The sequence below is a fragment of the Galeopterus variegatus genome, unplaced genomic scaffold (assembly GCF_000696425.1).
Source record: "Galeopterus variegatus unplaced genomic scaffold, G_variegatus-3.0.2 Scaffold8942, whole genome shotgun sequence".
In the NCBI taxonomy this organism is placed as follows: domain Eukaryota; kingdom Metazoa; phylum Chordata; class Mammalia; order Dermoptera; family Cynocephalidae; genus Galeopterus; species Galeopterus variegatus.
The window spans coordinates 54619-66828 of record NW_007735053.1 but is presented as its reverse complement, the minus strand read 5'-3'; positions in this window follow the sequence as shown (position 1 = coordinate 66828).

Sequence of the window (12210 nt, the reverse complement as noted above, 5' to 3'; positions counted from 1 at the left end):
TACTTGGTTTTCTTGAGCAGAGGTACTCTTTTGAGGTTTCAGTATGATCCCTTTTGCTGGCAGATGGGATATTCAAGTGGGGCAGGAGTTAGATTAGCATTAGTGAGGGGGGACCGTTCTCTCTGGCTCATGAATAGCCTTCGTCTCTGCCACCATAGCCACTCTCTTTATGAGTTCATTGTGCAAGCTCTGGGTAGTCAAAGGTCAGAAGACGTCTGCAGGCTGAGCCGTCTTGTCCACTAGGTGGTTGAGTGCCTCTTCTGTGGAGGATGCTCTCTGGTCAACATTAACATGGGATACAGAGGTCCTCCTGCTTTGTGTACACTCTCAAAGGTCAACCCACCTGCTACTTCCCCAGACCACCTTGTCTCCAATCTAATTTAATTCTTCCCAAGCTACTAACCTATCAGGTAAGCCACTTCTCCCTGTCCATGAGCCTCTGTATACTCTTGCCTTGACCCACCTCTCTACACTCCAAGTGTATCACTCCATGCAGTGTCTGAAGCTATGCCCCAAAATAAGCTTTTTCCTTGACACTCTTCCAGGGTGCCCTGAGTGGGGATGTGCTACAGCCACAGTTTTTCTTTTTTTGTTTGTTTGTTTTGCTTGTACCCACTTACTAAACTGACCCATCTGTGAACCAAGCTTGGTATTTTTCCTCTCCCATCAGTTTGTCATAGAAAATGCCTATGCAGTTGAAGTACAAGCTGAGAAAAAGGCACCAGAAAAGCATGGTGCTATGGTTTGATTATGCCCCCCAAAATTCATACGTTGAAAACTTGAAGCCCAATGTAACAATGTTGAGAGGTGGGGCCTAAAAGGAGGAGTTTAAGTCACAAGGGCTCTGCACTCACAAGTGGATTAATACCATTGTCCTGAGAGTGACAAATACCATTTGTCATAAAAGCAGGTTCGACCCCTCTTACACTCTCTCACTCTAACACGTGGTCTCTTACTCTTCTGCCTTCTGCCAAGGGATGACACAGTCAGAAGAGCCTTGCCAGATGAAGGCCCCTTGACCTTGGACTTCTCAGCCTCCAGAACTGTAAAAAAATAAATGTCTTTTCTCTACTAATTACTCAGTTTGTGGTATTCTGTCATAGCAGCCCAAAGCAGACTAAGACACATGGGTTCTAAGCAAGCTATTCATGCTTCTTATTTGTGTTCTCCAGCTTGAGCTGGCTCTGGAGATACCACATCCATTTTATTATGGGTTGCTGCTAGAACCACCACGTGCTATGATTTGGTGACCCTGAAAGTATCCAAATTTATGATGAGTAGTTGCATAGTCACTTAATTCCCACAGCTTGAGCTGGCTCTGGAGATACCACATCCATTTTATTATGGGTTGCTGCTAGAACCACCAGGTGCTATGATTTGGTGACCCTGAAAGTATCCAAATTTATGATGAGTAGTTGCATAGTCACTTAATTCCCATGGTCAGATATTTAGCTTCTACAAGGATTGAGTAGCATTCTAGGACCTGTCTGTCTTTTGAATGGTGTGTAGTTCTTTGCTGTATGTAGCAGGGTTTTGATTCCAAATCACAAGAGTTTTTGTTGTGACCATCCTATGGGGCCTTGCCAAAGGCTGTACACAGTGTGTTTCTCTACCACAGATACCTCTAGTATCAAGGAATCGGCTGTCACAAAGATCAAATGCCAGCAGTTCTAGAACCACAGGCTGAACTGCTGCAGAGCGCTTTCTTTTTCTGGGCTCCACTCAAAGCTAAGAGTGGAGCCCAACATGGTGAGTGGGAAGTTTAGTATTCCCAAATACAAAGTATGCTGTCTACAAAACCAAAGAAGACTACCAAAGATTGGGTTTCATTCTCTGTAGTAGAAAATGTGAGGAATTGTCCCCCTCTCTGAATTATATGTGCATTTCCAAGGCATAGTACATGCCACTTTTTGATCATCAGGTTCAATTAATATGATGTCAATTTCCAAAATATGTCCAGGTAGTCCCAGTTCCTTAAATCTACATTATGAGAGAAAGCATGAGAATTAACATAATCTTGTGATATGGCAGTGAATGTAAATCCTGTGTGAACGTAAACTGCTCTGATCTTTTTGCATGAGTATGGCATGGTTTGCCAGTTCAATGTCCATATGCTACGTACCTGATGCTGTGTTAATCTTTTCTAATAAAGATAACCCCATTAGGTACAGTACATCCAACCAGTTTTTTCAAGGACCCAACTGGTGAATGAGATGGGAATGTGGTGGGGCATATCAGCTCTGCTTGTGTAGTCTCTAGGTGTAGCACTAGTCTCGTTATTGTGCCGTGACATCAAATTGTTTTTATTTACTTTAGTTGCTTGGAGAGTGGGGATAGATTCAGTGGCTCCCACTTGGCTTTCCTACTACAACCACTCCTACTCTGTAGGTCAAGGACCCAATGTGAGGTCTGCCAGTTGCTAAATATATCCACTTGAATTATATATTTGGGAACCAGGGAAATGACAACACAGTGTGTCCACAGACCCAGTAGCCCCACTGTGAGTCAGACCTAGGCTAGGACTCCATTTATTACCTGAATCCCTTACACCTGTACTCTAAAGAGGAGGGGGATGTGTGTGTGGCAAAATGGCACTTTGGCTCTCCTGGTGTCAGATTATTCTTGGATCCTGTAGCCAACAGTTCTTGAAAGATCTGGGTATTCCCCCTTTTCAAGTGTGCTTTTACACAAGTAAGTGGCTATTGGTTCTTTTGGGAAATTAATGGCTACAGGTCCCACTGGGACCTTTGTCATCTGGATCTGGCTGCTCTTTCAGCCAATGGGTTCTGCATGTGCGTTCCAGTCTGGAAACCTGGCAAAAGTTTATTACTTCACAGAAAACCTCTGCCCTCTGATCACTTATTCTTGATTTTTAAAAATTATTTCTGAGAGTACTCTTATTGGCTGGCCATTTATTTCGCCTCCCGGAACACCACGTACCACAAGCCATCTCTACAGATCATTGCAAGTCAGCCCCTGCAGGCTGCCATTCTGACTTTGCTAACCACACTATTCCAAGATGCTATCGTCCCCATTGCTTCTAGAAAACTCAGTTCTGTAACAGCATCTCTGCTACCAGGGGCTCAGCCCGCAGAGGACAAGCACTTCTGAGCTTTGTGCTGATGCTGTCATGCTCTTCTCTTCCCTTATTGCCACAGTAAATGGAGAGCCCTCTAGCCCCTCCTGAGGAAAAGGACCAGCTGCTTGGTTTTACAGGCTTATGTAATAGGTACATTAGAGCATGCCTGATTCTCTAAGTCTTCTGAGCTCTTTCTCAGTTTTTCAAGGTAGTCCTGTCATCTCCATTTGATTTATTGTTGTCTATTACTTTTTCCAAGTTTCCAAGGGTCATCTCAGTGCTGTTTCATAACCATCATTTGCTGCTCTTGCCAGGGATAAGTTCTATATCACAGAAGAGTTTCCTCACATTGTAAATTTTCCTTTTTCCAGCTTTATGTTCTACTATTCTTGATCCAGCACCCTTAGGATTCACTCCTAGACATGTTCTCCTGGTTCCTGCCAGTGATACTATCCAGGGGCTGTCCCAACTTTGGTGTACAATCCTCTTCTCCTTAACAGGTCCAGCTCTCCTCTGGACTGTCTACACTGAGAATTGACTATTGCCCAGGAGGTCAGGAGAGGGAAGATTTTGAGGAGGTTATTCATTGTTTCCCACCTGCCTCCATTGAGGCCTCTTCATAGTCTTCAACAAGGTAGGGATGATCTTTCTTCCAAAAAGGAGTGTCCACTTCTGCTGACCTAGTAGGTTCAGAGAAATGGAGGACACATATTCATTTATCTATATCATCATCTCAAATACCAGGATCCCACTCTTTTCTTCTTGGGGCCCTGAATTGTCATAGGAGATTTTCCTAGGCTGAAAATTCTCTGAAGTTCTGACAATATTACACTGAAGTCCTGTCCCTAATCTTCAGCTGTTTCTGCCCTCTGGCCTCAAGACATGAGAGTCTTTTAAATGCTTCCAAGGAGGCCTGTGACACTCACACCTTGCTTTAAATTATTAAGAGATCCGAGCCTGTCATTTTCTTTCTTCAATAAGTCAATGGTACTTAGAAATAGCCACTCAATTTCACAGTCTTTATAGGTGCTATTTCCCATATCATGCCAAAGCCTGAGAAATTGCACCGGTGAGCACATTCCATTCTCCTTAGGTGAAAGTCCTGGAAGCTGCATGCCTACCAAGCATCCCAGAGTTGATCAATACACCACCCACCACCAGTGATCCAACTGGCAAGTCGATCCAACAAAATTCTATCCTTAGATCTGCTGCTTAGTTTTGCTTCTTGTACGAATTGACTTAGGTTGAGCTCCTTAAAAGTAGAGCCTGAGATGGGGATTGTTTTTCAAGTGATTTACTGGGGGGTTGGGGGGGGATGGAGGATGTTCTCAGGAAAAGAAAAGTAAGGGAAGCTTGAGAGAGCTGGGCATGAAAGCGACTCATGCACGTGATCTCTAACCGGGGACTAGCTTCATTCTGAATCCACCAGGAATCTTTGAAAGACAAATTTCAACCAAGGGTCTCACCATGAGATGAGGAGCCAGTCTCTGTTCCTCAGAACCAGTCAGTCATTGGTGGAAGTTTGCTGGGTGGGTACTGTGTAGCCTTTTAGGTGAGGAAGCTTCCATCTGGCAAGGGTAATGTTCTAGATAAAGGTCTAGCTGTGAGTTATCAGCCGACACTCAGAGCAGCTAGGGAATGGGTACATTACTGTGTAGCCTTTTAGGTGAGGAAGCTTCCATCTGGCAAGGGTAATGTTCTAGATAAAGGGCTAGCTGTGAGTTATCAGCCGACACTCAGAGCAGCTAGGGAATGGGTACACTAGCAGCTGAAAAGGATCTGCCCAGGTGGTTCTGAGATTCTGCATTTTAAACCAGATTTCAGGTGATCCTAATGTTGCTTGCCCAAGGACCACACTCGGGCAAAAAATGAATTATTTTGTTTTCAGGTTTTTCTGCCTTCTCTTTATCTTCTGCTTTCTTTTCTCTTTTTCTTTCCCTCACCCTTCCTCTTTACAATTATGCTGATTCTACATCTAGTCTCCAAACTAGTTTGCAGGACTATATTCAGAGGTTGTGGGAATCTTGTACGTTTCTTTTTTAAGAAAGGCAAGAAAAACCTCAATTGATTGGTCTACTTTTCTGTCATATATTGAGTCCTACAGCTGACTTTCAGCAGACTGTTTCTTTTACATTAATGGACAGTTCTTTTTAAATATTACATCTTAGGAGCTGATTTAAGAATAAGGCAGCACCCTCAGCTTTTTGTGAGCAGACCAAGAATAGCAAAGCTACCTTAAAGTAGGAAGTACAACCACTCTTTTGATTTCATTGTATCATTGAAAGAGGCATTTGCAAGCCTAATTATACCCAACTCATCATTTGGAAATTGTGAGGTCCCCAAAATTAAGGCATTTATTTAAGATCACATGGGAAGTGAGTGGCAGAGTTTGGATTAGAACCCAGGACTTGAGCCTGCTGTACTGTTTGCTTCTATTAATTTGCATCTGGATCTCTGTGCCTTGAAAACAATGTTGTAGGGAAATATAGGAAAATGGTCAGGGCCCCTCAGATGTTCAGAATGTTGCCGAGCATTTGATGTAAATATCCACGTGCACCCAGGTGTTCCTTGGCTATTGCCTAATGCAATTGCGCATGTGCACCCAGGTGTCCTGGGTTATGGACTTAAGTATAAGGGACAAGTGGCTCTGATCCACAGGGTCCCCCACCCCTGTGATGCCCCCAGGGGGCCACAGGGAGGCCACTACTGTTGCCAGAGGCTGTTGCTGCCAGTGCCCCTAGGATGCCCCGAGAGGCCACTGCCGGTGCTGCTGCTGCTGCTGCTGCTACTGTAGACTGAGCTCATGTCGTCTGCCAGTGGCTCCCGGGATCTTTCCCAATTGCCTAGCGTGGACCTGTGTGTGAGGGGTCTAGTGACCCAGGCTGGCATGTGAGGGTTTTGGTGACCCAGGCTGGCATGTGAGGGGGCTGTGACCCAGTGTGTACAATGGGTTTGAAGGGTCTGTGGGCCCTAACTCCTAGACCTGACAATACAATTGGAAAACTTAGTGTAATTAAAATAATGAAACATTTTGGCTTTAGTTATGAATTGCTCTAGCCATACAATTGTCATAGTCTGTAGCAAAACAAATATCTAAAGTAGGACTACTAGTCATCATTTTTATACATATGCATTTTTATTAAAGCACAGTGGAATAGAACATCAACATGAAAACATTAAAATAGACAGAAACACTATGCTGCGGACCAGTACTGGAAAGGCAAAAGGTGTTTGCGAGGAAAACAGAGACAGACTGGTCATGCTTCCTCACTTCATACCTGGCTGAGCATGACTCAGCATGTCTGATGTAAATACTGTGCATGTGCGCCCATGTGTTCCTTGGTTTCTGACTCTGGTATAAAAGTCAATGGCTCACTGGAGGCTGAGCTCGCATCCAAATAAAGCATGTCAACCTTGCCAACGGCTCCCAGGATCTTTTTCCAGCTACCTAGCTCGTGACCTGCATACGAAGGGTCTGTGACCCAGTCTGCACAGAATGGGTTTGAAGGGTCTGTGACCCAACCTGACAGTGTTCGAGAGTAGAATGGAAGACGTAGATTCACTTCAGAAAAAATTTTTCATTATCATAACATCCTCCTCCCTACTGTAGACAATTTTCAATAAGACTGTGATATCTGCTCCGAATTGGCGATGACTTCTTATCTTTCATGGCTGTCTGCTTTTCCTGAAGTGTTGCCATCTTTTATAGCATGGAGGTAACTGAGGAAGAGAATGAAATTCTATGAAGTCTATCCACTTCCTCAATGAGTCCATTGAAATTAGGACATTATTGCCACAATCATTGACATTGTAATCATCATTATAATCATCCTAATCATCATCATCAAAATTAACACTCATGAGGGTTTATGGCATACCAGGCAATGTGTCATAAGCTTTATATGCAGTATCTCACTTAATCCTCATAACATTTCTATGATGATAGTACACTTATTAGACCCATTTTATAGGTGAGAAAATTGAAACACAGAGAATTTTAGTACTTTCTCCCACAGTCACAGAGCCAGTTTGTAGGCACCTGGATTTAAACTAAGGTTGGTTCATATAAGAATTTATTATCATAAACACAATTACTTACTTAGGTTGGGTATTTAGATTAGAAGGCAAACCAACTTTAAAGGTAAGGCAAATGTCTTAGGTTTAATTTAGATATATATTGTGTTTAAAGTCGATGAATTTAGGGGAACACAAGTTCATTCATTTGTACAGAGCTTGCAGAGCCTTTTGAAAATGTCTTGCTACTTAAACACAAGGAACTGTTCTTGTTTTTTGGTCCTGAGCCAAGTTCTACAAAATTCCTGTTAAATCTGAAAGTTACACAATATCCTTCCAATCCTTATTTTTTATTCAAGTTATTATCCAGGCTGGTTTTGATGGCTAGCCAAAAGAGAGAGAGAAAAAAAGACCAGATGCATTCTCTGTTTAATAAAAGCAATTAAACCTGTTCATTATAGTCTAGGCATTAAGTATATTATGTTACACTCGTTGGTTTTATTCAGAAAGAAATTGTACAGAAGGACAATATAAGCTCTGTGTTGCAGAAGGATGCATTCTCGTAGCCACAAGAATAATCCGCCCAGAACATGGCTGTAGTATGAAAAAATGAAACACAAGAGGTCTTTTTTCCTGATAATTTTACTGAGAAATGTTTATGCAAACGAAGTACCTGTTCTCAGGTGTAAAGTAACAAGTGATTAGATGTCTCGGGCTCAGAGACAGGTCTAAGGAGAAGCATGGGAGAAGTCACTGCTCTGAGAGAGGAGGAGACCACGGTGGGATGGACTCACATTATGGATGGAAGGGATTTTCCTGAGCCTGTATGCTCTAGAATTTTATGGGTACAGCAGAATTGTGATACCTTTTGTCTAATTTGTTCATAGTTTTTGTAAATCAGCTACATGTATCATGCATTCATACTGCCTTGCTTCCTGTTTGATAGCACTGCAGATTGGTATAGAGAAAAGGGTGGGTGGGTCAACTTACAAAACCTCCCTGGGGAGCATTCTTAATAAAAGAATATGCACCAAACTGCACATGTTGGTTTTGTGGGGGATGGGAGGATTGGAATAAAAATTTTTATATGCCTTTTTATTATTTGACTTCTTCAAATTATCTATATGGAATTTTGGGGTATGAATTACTTTGGCTACATTAATAATTGGATTTACAAGACTTCCCATATATCACACATAGCTTACTAATCTGAATATAACCAATGAGTGTAACATAATATACTTAATGCCTAGACTATAATGAACAGGTTTAATTGCTTTTATTAATCAGAGAATGCATCTGGTCTTTTTTTTTTTTTCTTTCTTTTGGCTAGCCATCAAAACCAGCCTGGATAATAACTTGAACAAAAAATAAGCATTGAAAGGATATTGTGTAACTTTCAGATTTAACAGGAATTTTGTAGAACTTGGCTCAGAACCAAAAAACAAGAACAGTTCCTTGGGTTTAAGTAGCAAGACATTTTCCAAAGGCTCTGCTAGCTCTGTTCAAATGAATGAACTTCATCACTTTTAAGACTTTTTACCCCTGGGCTCAAAATTCAAATTCCAGGAGGGCATCCTCTTCCTGGTGTGATACAGTGAGTAATACACCACTACCTTGGTAAGAATAAGACCCAGAACCTTGTTTAACAGTCTCAGCAGAGCATGCACAAAGAGGGACTGGCAAGTCCCTCAAAGAACTCAGAACACTTTCATCGAGAGAATGTACACTGGATGTTGGCAAGCCAAAAAAAAAAAAAAAAACAAAACTACAGCTGACCTCTACAAGGTCATTGCAAGTCTCAGGACTTAAAATTTGATATAATATTTAAATATTACAAGATTATAAGGCTAAAAGAGACATTATAGAGTAGGACCCACTTTAATCTAAACTTAAGTGCCTGAACCTGATTTAGATTATGAGTCTTTAGAGAATATTATAGGCTATATCTACATAATTCTGCTCAAGCAATCTTTTGCAAAGTGAAATGTTTTCAGGGCCTTAATTAAATTATTTGTCATGTTCCTGCGGCTGATCAGAGTATTCTAGCTTCAGCAGCCAAACATTGGGACCATTGCTAAGGGTGGAGACACAAATGAGATATGCTCTGACTTCAAACAGTTCGTGGTCTGGAATGGGGGAAATAAGAAATGTTTGCAACGTGCTGTAATCCGGAGGTGTAGGCACCTCCTTAGCAGAATGGATAGGGTCATCACAGGGAAAAAGAGAGGAGAGATTTGTTCTTACAGGTGTTGAAGGAAAATTCATGGAGAAATGACTTTTGAGGTAGATCTGGAAGATGGAGGGCTGTTTCTGTTTTTCTGAGCTCAGGAGGGAGGTGTGGGCATTCTAGGCAGAGGGAAATATCGAAATAAGTGTCTGGAGATGAGAAAGGTGCTGGTGGGTGCGGGGGCCTTGGAGCAAGCACATGAGGGTGTGTGTAAGCGGAAGGGCAGAAAACTCATCTAGAAAGTGAGAGGGAGGCCGTCCTGAGGGCTTGGGACTTTCTATTAGAAACCAGAGAGGAGGCATGGATGGTTTTTGGAGAAGGGAGCTGTGCTGAGATGGGCGGATGGTGGAGGAGGGATATAGACGGGGTGGGAGGCCCGTTTCAATGTTATCACAATAATCTAAGTGAAAGATTATGGAGACGCCTTCTGGAGGCTCAATAAGTAATGTGTGCAGACTAACTGGATATGAATAGAAAGGAGAAAAATAAGTCAAAACGTGCAGAGACATTTCTAGCTCTGTTCACGGGGTCACGATGCTACTGTTAAACAAAATATGAAAAAAAGAGAGACAGTTTTGGAGAGAAGCAAATGAGCTTGGTAAGATACACACTGGTTCAAATTCGTAGGCTCTTACATTATTTTTCTTTCCTCGTGCTCACATATTAGGTTATGGACTAGTTTTTACCGATTTATTACCATGTCAATAATAATAGGCATTAGAGAGCGCACCCAGCAAGCAAGTGATAAACACACATAGCCTTCATCCTACACAATGCCCTGTTCAGACAATGTCCCAGGGTGAGAGGTGGGTGTGTATTTTTTAGAGAAAAGACCAATGTCTGGGTGGCCCAAGATAGAAATCTAATAAATGAAAAGACCTAACATGATCTAAGATATGGCATCCGTTTGCTAGACCTGGCAAGCTGACTTTATTACAGACTGCCGTGGGTTATTAGGGTAGACAGTGACAGATCATTTTGTAAGGCCTAGAGAGAGCCAGATCCATCTGCCTAGAAAAACAAATAAATCCCAGTGCAGAACAGAGGTTAAAAAAGATTTACAAGGTGCACTGGTGCATGCACAGCTCTCTGGTGGGTGGTGGTGGGGGGCACGGGGGGTGCATTCCTGGTTCACCTACCCTGCCATCTGGGGAGACAGCCCACTCTGGGCTCCTGTTGCAGGACATTCTTCCATTTCCCTTTCTAGGGTCTAGTTTGGGCAGAAAAAATGGATGACAGGGTGAAGGAGGATAAAAAATAAACAAGAGAGGGAAAAGAGTCTCTCTCTGAGCAATCTTATAAAACAAAGCATAAATCTTTCACTGCCTGACCTTTCAGCTCACACGATTCTTGGTGCAGGAGGGATAAATCAGAGCTCATCTGGAGGCTCGGGGGAGGGCAGCTCTCTGCCTTCCAACAGGAAGCAGCCTATTGTGGAGAGCACATAGATGTGTCATTGTTTTTAATAGAAGCTCAATTGATTTCCTAGAAATTGAAATGTTCCCTTGGTTGGGAAATAAAATTTCTACTTGGTCGTTCCACCTCTGGTGGCCCCTTGGTGGAAAGTCTTATTGCACATTGCTAGAATGAGCAGAGAATGGCCAAGTGACAGGTCTTGGGGGCAGCCTTCCTCCTAAAGGGGAGACCAACTCCTAAATGCAAATAAAACTGGCAAAGGTTGAGGGTTGCCCAGATGCAACTTTCTATGATGCAGTGAAGAGTGTTTTGTTAACCCTTGCTACGCTGATCTGTTTCCCTGTCCTATGTTCCTCTCTTGCTGTCATAGCCCATAAATAAATACTCCATCAGAGCCAGGGAGGAGTGTCAGCAGCACAGCAGGTATTTTCTTCCTGGGGGTTCTGGTGCTTTCTACTGCACCCATCCCCTTTATTGCAGCAACCAAGTTAATTAACACTGGCAAAAATATTTGTTTCTTAAATACCTGGAGAAAGGAACATGCTTTTTCTTAGCTAGCTAACAATCAATGTGATCAAATAATTGAAGTTTCCCAACTTGAGGGAAACTTTTCTTTCTTTTTACTTTTTCTTGGGGTGGGGTGGTAAGTAGAACCAAGAACACAATAAACTAGTAGTTTAAAGGAAGGATCAGGAACCAAACTTCCTGGGTAAATCCTCAACTCCAGTTCATAGAACTAAAGATGTGTTTTGATCATTTTCCTCTTTTGGGGGGGGTGAGGGGGGATGGGGGGTGTCAGTAAAGCAGTTCAAATGTGAAAGAAGCAGATATGCCAGGAGCCAGCACATCCAGAGACGCTTATTAAGAAAACAGAATCAAGGAAATAATTATTTTATTCCACTGAAAAGAAAAGGCATTCTGAATTCTTCCCAAATTCCTTTTGCCTGTATTTCCTTCTGTCCCTAGCAAGTACTGCAGCCACCTAATGAAGTGACTCTGCTTCCTGAGGCCCTACAAGTCACAAGAAACAAAGCAGAGCACTCCCTAGAGGCAAGAGCAGAACTTCCAGAGGAAAAGAGACTACTCCTTGGCTTAGGATGGGGATGTCTGAGGTTATGCGGTATTTAAAGAGCAATGGTCTTTATGGACCAAAACTTGGCTACCCTCGTCTTCAAATGCTATTATTTCTGTTAGCCAGTTATTTCCACATGCACTGTTTCCAAGAATGTGTAAGATGTTCAAACACAGAAAAAGAGGGAAGTATAATTTAGAAACTAGAGTAATGGTTTTGATATTTTTGGAACTACATCATCAATTTGCCTCTCTTTATTTCATGTTTACTATTTGTGCTTATCGTATTTCTTAAGATTTATTTATGGCCTAGTGGGGACCTACTGAACTGCAAATTAGAATATCATTTTAGGTCTACAATTGACTTTTTGTTGACTCAGGATAATTTAGCTGCTATGTA